Below are 10,843 nucleotides of genomic sequence, written 5' to 3'. Positions count from 1 at the left end.
ACATATGGTAAATGGTAAATGGGTCGTACTTGTATAGCGCTTTTCTACCTTTTTTATATAAATGCTAAATGAACATTTAAAGTCCTTTTTTACCTTGATTGAAGACTCTTGTTGCAAGGAGAGATACATATACAAATACATATAAATGCTAAATGAACATTTAAAATCCTTGTTTCCCTTGACTGAAGACTCTTGTTGCAAGTTCTTTCTTCAATTCAATACTTTTTCTCACTTTATTTAGCAAAGTGCTGGAACTCGCAATTTTGTTTGGCCCCATGGTGGATTACGTTAGAGTCCTACCCAATAAAAAAAAAAAGCACCGGGACTGAGTCAAGTCTTGGGATTCTTTGTTTGGGAATTTTATTTTAGGAGTGTGAATCTTAAAAGAACTCCCCATTCGATTCTTGCGGTGATGATTTTCATTCACAATTGATTCTCAGAATTCTCAATTCATACAAATTCTCGTGATATAATATTTTATATGCAAATGATTGGACAACTTTTCAAAACATGTTGCAAAAGCTCCTTTTGCACTGTAACTTAGTCGCCACTTGCCAAGATTTTTAGAGCTATTGTTGACTAATCTTAATTTTAGCATGACTAATTGTCATTTTTCTAGTCTAGTTTAAAAATGTTAGAATTAAAAAAAAACTTTTAAAATAAGATATTGTGGTTTTCCCCACATACATAGAAGATGCTCCATTTAAGAATTACAAGTTGAGTAATGCTGGTTTTCAAAATAAAATACTTATTTCTCCCTGGAAAGGCCTGCTAAGTTCTAGATTTAGGTATGTTAATTTAGGATGCGCACAGATGGTGAGCGCTGAAGAAACATCTTTTTTCAAATGCATTTAAAAATTAATTGTTTTGGGGGTTTTTTTACATTGATTTTTTTAAAGATATGAATCCATTTATAATTAGAAAAAGTAAGAATGTCAATCTGGATGTGAAGGACTCCTGCAGACTAGTTTGTTGCTCCTACAAAAGACAAGACATTATAAGAACATCTTGGCAAAATGTTAACAAAAACTGTCAACATTTGGAAAAGGGAATGACACAAAAGCGGAGGTACGACGGTAATGACAAAATGTATGGCGGAAAAAAATGACTTGTGACATTAGCACAACATATACTTGCTTTTTATATATATATATACTGATATTACTATTATAACAGTATTGTGTTCATAGACACCTTTCTAAACAGTCAAGCTACCAAATCATTTAAATTACATTATTATTATTATAATACTATGAATATATTACAATAAAGTTATTATTATTATACTATGAATATATTACAATCAATTTATTATTATTATTATTATTATTATATTATGAATATATTACAATCAAGTTATTATTATAATTATTATTATTATACTATGAATGTATTACAATCAAGTTATTATTATTATTATTATTATACTATGAATATATTACAATAAAGTTAAAGTACCAATGATAGTCACACACACACGAGGTGTGGCCAAATTATTCCACACACACACGAGGTGTGGCCAAATTATTCTCTGCATTTGACCCATCACCAACATTTTAGTTGAATGTTAGTTGTGTCTTGGATCAAAGATCCTATCCTAGCAATTCAAATCTGCTGAAACCGCTACAAAAGCAACATGCTTCCACGAAGCTAGTAAAGAGAGACGCACTTCACCTCCACCTCCAACAGCGACTGGATTTTAACGAGGCACTGCGCACTGAAGGTACACTGTCAATTCTCTTATATACTCTTTCATTCGAGACTTCTAGAGTGTTTGACTATCACATCACTCTAAATGTATAGACTATAAAGTTCACAAACATAAAGAGGGACGCTAGTGGGCCAGGCCAATCTTTCCTTATCTCTAAACTAAAACTAGGGAAATGTGTAGAGTGTTCTGGGCTTCAGACATGATTTTATTTCACAATTCCTTGAGAGAAAAAAAGTCCTGGTTAGGCTTTGTGTATGTAGTGTGTGCCTTCCTTGCTTTACAGTAGTGATGGGTTGATGAGGCCTCATGAAGCGTTTCGACACATTGCAAAACTGTATTGATACTGTGTCGATACTGTGTCACTAAATACTGACATCTGCTGGACATTAAAAATCCCTACAGGCAACCTATGGACCGACTCAACTGACACTGATTTTATGACCTAGTATATACAATAATATAAACCAAGTATTTCATTTAGGATTATTTCATATCTTCATTTAAATAAAAATATATTTTTATCTTTTTTAGATACAGTCAATAAATAATGTGAACATGTATCGTGACTAGGATGGTAGAAGGTGGGGATTGAACCCCAGTAACCAGCAACCCTCCGATTGCTGGCACGGCCACTCTACCAACTTCGCCACGCCGCCATTCCTGTACCTTCTCTAGTAACAGTAGTGATGGGTCCTGCAACACAGATGCATCGGCGCATGCGTCGAGCTCATAGAGCGAAACCCTGTGTCGGTGCGCCTACCGCTTTTAGAAAGTCACGTGACCGATCATGAGCTGCTTTGGTCACGTGACCGATACGCGAACTGTATCGCACTGACGCCTCCTCTGTGCCCTGTGAGCAACGTTCCCTCTAAGGTGCGCGCCTGCGCAATTGCGCAGTGCTCAAGCGTCCTCCGCGCACAGCAAATATATGCCGCGCACCAAATCAAACCCATCTGAATTCTAAACAAAATAAACACATTTATTCTGTGTAATTTTGAAATGCAACTTTGAGTGAGTGACAACAAGCGGCCCTAACGGTGTTCGTCAACAACAAGCATTGCGCCGCTTCCTAATAAACAGTTTGGCGCGCAGGCGTCAGTGCGATACAGTTCGCGTATCGGTAGGGATGATGTTTGATAAGAAATTATCGAGTTCGAGCCTATTATCGAATCCTCTTATCGAACCGATTCCTTATCGATTCTCTTATCAAGTCCAGATAGGTTGTTGTATATGGAAAAAAACAATATTTGGTTTAACAAATCACTTCACATTCTCTACTGCTCGCTACTATAGTATTACCATATCTGAGTTATTGTGCAGAAATGTGGGGAAATAACTACAAATGTGCACTACATTCGTTAACCGTGTTACAAAAAAATTTAATTAGACTGATACATAATGTTGGATATAGAGAACATACAGACACTTTTTTTATTGAGTCAAAAATATTAAAGTTAGATGATTTGGTAAAATTGCAAACAGCTAAAATGATGTGGAATTAAATGATGGAATGGATTAAGTAAAGAAGTTAAACATTGTACTGATATGATCCACTTTAAGAGGTTGTTCAAATGAATAGTGCTTACAAAGTACAAAGAAGAAGAATTATGAGAAATACTTTCAACCTTATCGAAAATAAGATATTATTCATCTCAGTATATTAATAATGACTGAATTAATTAACTACATATTACAAAACTGTTGTATATACTAATTCACAGATATTTTATTATAAAAAGGTCAGTAAATGATGTAAATATTTGTATGAAGTGGGAAAGGAAGGATTAAATAAGCTTTACTTCTTCCTACTCCTGTAAAGTGAAATGATATGAAACTGTGATGTATTATGATGTGGTCGGATCATATTTTGTTTAGTTATGTTCTGTTAATTTTGGACTTCCTTAGTTGTTTTGTGCACTTTGGGGGTTTGTTTTAGTCACCATGGTTATTTATGATTTTCACCTGCCTTGTACGCGCACCTGTTGCTCATCAGAGACTCTATTTAAGCCTGCCTTTTCCGGTCACTCGTCGTGGCTTCATTGTTTGCATTTGCAACAGTTACGTTGGCATTCTGGTTTTCGAGATCATAATTCCTGTGCTAAAGTTACCTTAGCTTCTAGTATTCCTGTGCTAAGTAAGTTTTTGCTTTAGCTTCTCGTGCGAACGGCACACTTTCCTTTTGTTTCGTTCCTGTCTGTTGTAATGTGTATGATTTATGAGAAATAAATCATCTCCTACCTGCACGCTTTCGTCCGGAGCCGTCAGTTTTGCATCCCGGGAACAAACCGCAGCACGCTGCATCCCACCGTGACAAATGACTGAACTACGTGACGTCACTTTTTGTGATGTCACACGGGGATTCGTTCCAAGTGATTCGAATAAAGAACCAACTCTTTTTGTTTACTATAGTGGTCTCGATAACGGGTACCGGTTCTCAAAAAGGGATTCGAGTCCGAGGACTCTGTTCTTTTCTTATCGAACAACCGGGAAAACCGGTTTCGAGTATCATCCCTACGTATCGGTCACGTGACCGGAACAGCTCATGAGCGGTCACGTGACCAGAACAGCTCATGAGCGGTCACGTGACCAAAACAGCTCGTGTTCGGTCACGTGACTTTCTAAAAGCGATACGCCCACCGACACAGGGTATCGCTCTATGAGCTCGACGCATGCGCCGATGCATCGGTGTTGCCGGACCCATCACTACTTTACAGCTATGTTGTTATTATGCTGTTTGTTACTTATGTATGTTATGTTGCAGCTATTTAGAATAGTTTTGTCAATTTGTTCTGGCCTGAAACAAATTGGCCCTTTGAAACATATCTTTGTCTTTGTGTGTTGTATGTAGAGCACATTGTTTGTGTGTTGTATGTAGACCACATTGTTTGTGTGTTGTATGTAGACCACATTGTTTGTGTGTTGTATGTAGACCACATTGTTTGTGTGTTGTATGTAGAGCACATTGCTTAGCAGAGTTGAGTGATGCAAATGCATGTCAAGTTGATCAACACATTGTATTATTCTCCAGTGCAATAACAGTACTGACATGAAGGCTAAAAGGGCATTAAAGGGGGCCTTAAAAAAAAAAAAAATATATATATATATATATATATATATATATATACAAGTAACTAAATAGTTACTTTTCACAGTAACGCATTATTTTTTGGTTTAAGTAACTGAGTTAGTAACTGAGTTACATTTGAAATAAAGCAACTAGTAACTGTAACTTGTTACTGGTTTTCAGTAACTAACCCAATACTGTTCAGTACAGTACAGTTTGGTTCAGTACAGTACAGATTGGTTCAGTACAATTTGATTCAGTAAGGTACAGTTTTGTTCAGTACGGTACAGTTTGGTTCAGTACAGTTCAGTGTTGTTTTTGACAACCATCTTACATTTAGTCTTAGTCTTTTGGACTAAAATGCTCATTAGTTTTAGTCGCATTTTAGTCACTTTTATATGTGATAGTTTTAGTCCAGTTTTAGTCGACGAAAACTCAAAAGGGTTTTAGTCTAGTTTTAGTCGATGAAAAGTCAAAAAGGTTTTAGTCTAGTTTTAGTCCAAAAAAAAAGAATAAAAAGTATAAGTATATAAGTATAGTCTTTTAACAAATTAATTTAGGTCAATAAGTATTGGAGATTGCTGTTGGGCAGTGTCACACATAAGTTGTGAAAATAGCAGCAGATCTATAAGTTCAACCCATTGTAAGCTTGCAGATCTGCTATTTTCACAAATAATAACAATAAAGGAATGGTTTTAGACATATAAGGTTTCCACCCAACAGCAAATTTCTGATCCAAGGATTGTGTATTACACACAGATAAAGTGGTAACAGTGGAATCAAAGTTCATTACTCCAAAAAAACAAAAACCTTCTACTTCAGCAATTGTGGCTTTATTTCTCAGAATTTGTTAAAGTACAATGAACATAAACATGCCCAAAATATGAGTGATGGATGAGGAACACATAAGCTCAACTTGGCCCTGTCTGCCAGTGCAATTACAACAGATATCATACATCTCTTTCATTTGTGCAAACCATGTAATAAAATAATCAATTCATTCCTAATTCCTTAATGGGGCTGCACAACGTCACTTGTGGCTTTTAGGCTAAAGCTAGCAGACTCTACGTATAACAGTAACTCGACCGGTTTAACATATCAAGTTACGTGCTGACAGAAGGTACTCACAAAGAGATAACCACACCGTCACTGAATGTAAACATGGCTAAACATGCTGCTAAAGTAACACACACATAATGAATTGACGTTAGCGTAACAAAAGCTAACTTTAGCCTGAAGTTAGCAGCCCATTTGCGCCAGGAGTATGTGGAAAACGTACTAATGTATTAGCTTACTATGACATTTATCGATTATGTTAACAGCATTTTTAACTTACCTTCGAAAAAATATCCTTGTGGTGGGCCTTAAGGTGCCGCTTAAGGTTGGCCGTATTTTTTCCGCATATTTTGTGGCCACATTTGTCATTGTCTTCCTTCACAATACACTCTGTTTTATTATCTGCTGGGTTATATTTAAAATACACCCATATGTCGTCTCTACGTTTGCGACCACCGAGCCCCTGTGTTGAAACTGCCGCCGCCATCACGTTCCATTGCCTGATGTGTAACAACAGTCTGACGTGTTGAGCACGTTGTGCACTGCACGCCAGTTGCTGGGCGTGGTTTTAATTGACACACACATGTAACCTATCCGTGCTACAAATCAATGCAATAAATATGGGGTTTTATGGGCTAAGAACCAAAAGACTAGGGTTTTGACTTGGAGAGAGAAGGCAAAGCTCAAATTGCAGCTTGGTTGACACCGTGTATTAAACTATTTGTGAGGGACAGCAGATATATACACACAATAAGTTGAATTGCCATTCAACAGGAAAGTAATCTGGAAAACAACAGTGACTATATACATATACACAATTTTAATTTCAGTAATTAATGTCTCTGGATCTGAATAAATCTCAGTTCAGACTTAAGAGTTCTTGGGGAAAAAAAAGGATGGCAGTACAGTCCATGTACTGCAGGTTAAAGATGGGGGAAAAAAATGTAAAGGGTCGGCTCGAGAGCCTCCTACCCGCCCAGACAGAACAGGTGGTGGGTTCTTGGCTGGAATCTTCCAAGAACAGTCCTTGGACTAGAGTCTTCGTTCTTTAGCTCGCCATCAAAAAAAAAGAAGCCTGGCCTGTGTAAGAGCCAGGAACATTCTTATAAATCCATGTGTACACAAAATATCTTCTTTAAATAACACTAATTGTATTATAAAGTATCCAGAATATGTTCTAGTTATTTTCTCAATATTGTACAATATAAATCAATACATATCAGAATCACAATATGCAATAAAATGCCAAAATAACTATTAGCAGCATAAATATGACCTATGGGTGAGGGCAGACATCCGGGCAACTGAGCTACATACGGGTTCTTCGAGCCATAGCAACGAGACTGGCGTTGAAAACAAACCGTTGCCATTACTCTTTAACCTGTCGACCTACGCTGGTTAAACCCGTCATTCTGCCTCCAAAATGCCGAAAAACTGTGTTTTTGGTTGTGCTAACCACAACTGGAAACAGGGAAAACAAAGTTTGTATTTTGTTCTGCCAAAGCGCGATAAAAGCCCACAGAGACGAGACAAATGGCTTGCAGCTTTACACTGGGAAAACGAGGACGGTTCTCACTGGAGTCCCCCAAAGTCCCGGGTCGTGTGTTCGGATCACTTCGTTTCTGGTAAATATAAGGAACAAAAATCCACCTTCTTAAGCACAACTTGGCTATACCGTCCGTGCTAATGTTGTACTTGTTGAATTTTTACCTTATAACGTACGACAGTTGAAGTTGTTGTTGTTGTACAAAAATAACATGCGGTTTATACTATATAGTCTAAAGCCTAGCTAGCTATTTTCGAAAACCGGACAACGAGAGGATACCAAAGGCAGCGTTAAGATGGACACCACCGGGAAAACGTAAGCCAGGGCGGCCAAAGAACACCTGGCGAAGAACAGTTGTACTTAAACAATACATGTAGCCCTCAAATTTCTCAATATTTTATACACTAACACTTGATCTTGTTGTTGATAACTTCCGCGTCTCTTTCTTAGTAGCGCGCAGGCTAAGCTAACTAGCAAGCTAAGCTAAGCCTGAGAAGCTTTAAAGTTCACTGAGACGAGTCTGACGCAAATAATACATTTTCGTTTTTTCACACGATATGCGAATAAGTAAAAATGCGTAAATGAAGGATTTAACGCCGACTTCCAAGCCACAACGCTCGTTAAATGCTTTTTCTGTCAATGCTGTGTTCGCTGTGAGCTGTTTTGTTTTCAACGAATTCCCGGTTGCTAGGGGATTGGTAGGCGGAAGTGACGTAGGTCCGCCCTCACCCATACAAAGCAGTTAGTGCACTAAACGTGCTTATATTGAAAACACATTTAAAAGTACATTCAATACACAAATAGTTATCAAAGGTTTAAATCATAAACATTGTATATGGATGATTGAGAATATGCTACAAAGATTGTTGCAATGAAAACAATCCAAGAAAGATACATGCTAAAGGTGCTATGTTCATAAATATGGACTCACCAACGCTTCTACAGTCACACGCAGCTTAATGAGAAAAACTCTGGCGCTGGTAGTCGGCTCTATAAAATTACAAAGTAGGCATTTTAGTTTCTACTCAGTCAGCACAATATTTCAGGAGAAAACAAGAATAAAACTCTACCACGAGCATACAATCGGTCTGTCTGCTGGCCACTTCCTGGTACCGGCTTATAAGCCCAGCCAATTGGACCGCGGCGGTCACGTGACCAGGAAGCACGCACAGCGCTCAAAGAGTAAATAGCAGGCAAGAGCATACCAGTCAAATTCAAAAAGGTATGAATTTGACACCTGCGTTACACACAATAAACAGAAATGTCATGCATTTTAAACGTCTGACAGATTACCCACTAACATTTTCGTCTCGTCAACGAAAACTCACACACGTCTCGTCATGTTTTCGTCATCAGAGAGACATGTTTACTCGTCACCGTCTCGTTGTCGTCATGGAAAAAAAGTGGCGTCAACGAAATCATTTCGTCATCGTCATCGTTGACGAAAACAACACTGGTACAGTTTGGTTCAGTACAGTTTGGTTCAGTACAGTACAGTTTGGTTCAGTACAGTTTGGTTCAGTACAGTACAGTTTGGTTCAGTACAGTTTGGTTCAGTACAGTACAGTTTTGTTCAGTACAGTTTGGTTCAGTACAGTTTGGTTCAGTACAGTACAGTTTGGAGTAAATATGGATGGGTAAATACATTTAATGGAGGATTGCCACATAGCTTCATGAGCATGACGTTACCTTCTTGTTCCCATGAGAATTTAGCTTGAAATTGTACAAAAAGTGAACTCATTTTTCTCTTTATTGTAATCCTTTATTTAAATGAACAATATTCATGTATCGGTGGCCTAGTGGTTAGAGTGTCCGCCCTGAGATGGGTAGGCCGTGAGTTCAAACCCCGGCCGAGTCATACCAAAGACTATAAAAATGGGAGCCATTACCTCCCTGCTTGGCACTCAGCATCAAGGCTTGGAATTGGGAGTTAAATCACCAAAAATGATTCCCGGGCGCGGCCACTGCTGCTGCTCACTGCTTCCTTTCACCTCCAGAATCAGGGCAATTCAAATTCTACAATAACTTAACTAGTCAACGGAAAAAGGTTCCAAAAAAAAGGAACAAATGAAAATCACTCCGACAGGAGGAAAACACAAAAAAAACAATGACGAACTATAATAGGCGACGTATATTCTATGAAATTTATATAAACACAAAACGCTCCAACAGGAGGAAGAAACAATGGCCAGGAAAATTCTACACTTTCTCTAATCTAATAAATGTTAAAGGCCTACTGAAATTACTAAATAACACAAAATCACTCTGCTGAGGAGGAGAAAAAGAAAACTCAAAATAGCAACAAAGGAATTCAGGATCAAGGTATACAAACTCAAAATAGCAACAAAGGAATTCAGGATCAAGGTATACAAACTCAAAATAGCAACAAAGGAATTCAGGATCAAGGTATACAAACTCAAAATAGCAACAAAGAAATTCAGGATCAAGGTATACAAACTCAAAATAGCAACAAAGGAATTCAGGATCAAGGAATACAAACTCAAAATAGCAACAAAGGAATTCAGGATCAAGGAATACAAACTCAAAATAGCAACAAAGGAATTCAGGATCAAGGTAAACAAACTCAAAATAGCAACAAAGGAATTCAGGATCAAGGTAAACAAACTCAAAATAGCAACAAAGGAATTCAGGATCAAGGTAAACAAACTCAAAATAGCAACAAAGGAATTCAGGATCAAGGTATACAAAGGTGAGACGAGGCAAGGCATGGACATAGAAGCTAGAGAGGCACCAATAATCCAGACAATGTGGCACAGAACAAGGGGAGGTGTGGCTTATAAGACACATGAGGGTCATGGGGAACATGGGGAACATGAGGGTCATGGGGAACATGAGGAACATGAGGGTCATGGGGAACATGAGGAACATGGGGAACATGAGGGTGATGGGGAACATGAGGGTCATGGGGAACATGGGGAACATGAGGGTGATGGGGAACATGAGGGTGATGGGGAACATGAGGGTCATGGGGAACATGAGGGTCATGGGGAACATGAGGGTGATGGGGAACATGAGGGTGATGGGGAACATGAGGGTCATGGGGAACATGAGGGTGATGGGGAACATGAGGGTGATGGGGAACAGGTGGAAACAATCAGGGATGACGTCAGACTTCAAGTGATCTCACACCACAGGAGTTACTTTTCAAAGTAAAACATGCAATTCACAAGACAGAAGAAACCAAGACAAGACATCCCTCACCGCGGTGTGACAGACACCACCTGACACCACCTGACACCACCTGACTCCACCTGACACCACCTGACACCACCTGACACCACGTCATCATCCACCTGACACCACCTGACTCCGCCTGACTCCACCTGACACCACCTGACACCACCTGACACCACCTGACACCACCTGACTCCACCTGACACCACCTGACTCCACCTGACACCACCTGACACCACCTGACTCCACCTGACACCACCTGACACCACGT

General features: G+C 38.8%; 1 long non-coding RNA gene across 1 annotated transcript; it reads right to left on the bottom strand.

The window, feature by feature from the left end:
• Positions 1–5,282: 5,282 nt before the first annotated feature.
• On the bottom strand, positions 5,283–8,487 carry LOC133658035 (uncharacterized). The gene is made up of 3 exons (XR_009827387.1): positions 8,448–8,487; positions 8,309–8,367; positions 5,283–6,911 (listed from the first exon to the last, which is right to left on the bottom strand). It is a non-coding gene; the product is annotated as an uncharacterized LOC133658035 (long non-coding RNA).
• Positions 8,488–10,843: the final 2,356 nt, after the last annotated feature.

The sequence above is a fragment of the Entelurus aequoreus genome, linkage group LG10 (assembly GCF_033978785.1).
Source record: "Entelurus aequoreus isolate RoL-2023_Sb linkage group LG10, RoL_Eaeq_v1.1, whole genome shotgun sequence".
In the NCBI taxonomy this organism is placed as follows: domain Eukaryota; kingdom Metazoa; phylum Chordata; class Actinopteri; order Syngnathiformes; family Syngnathidae; genus Entelurus; species Entelurus aequoreus.
This window is presented reverse-complemented; position numbering and strand designations above follow the sequence as displayed.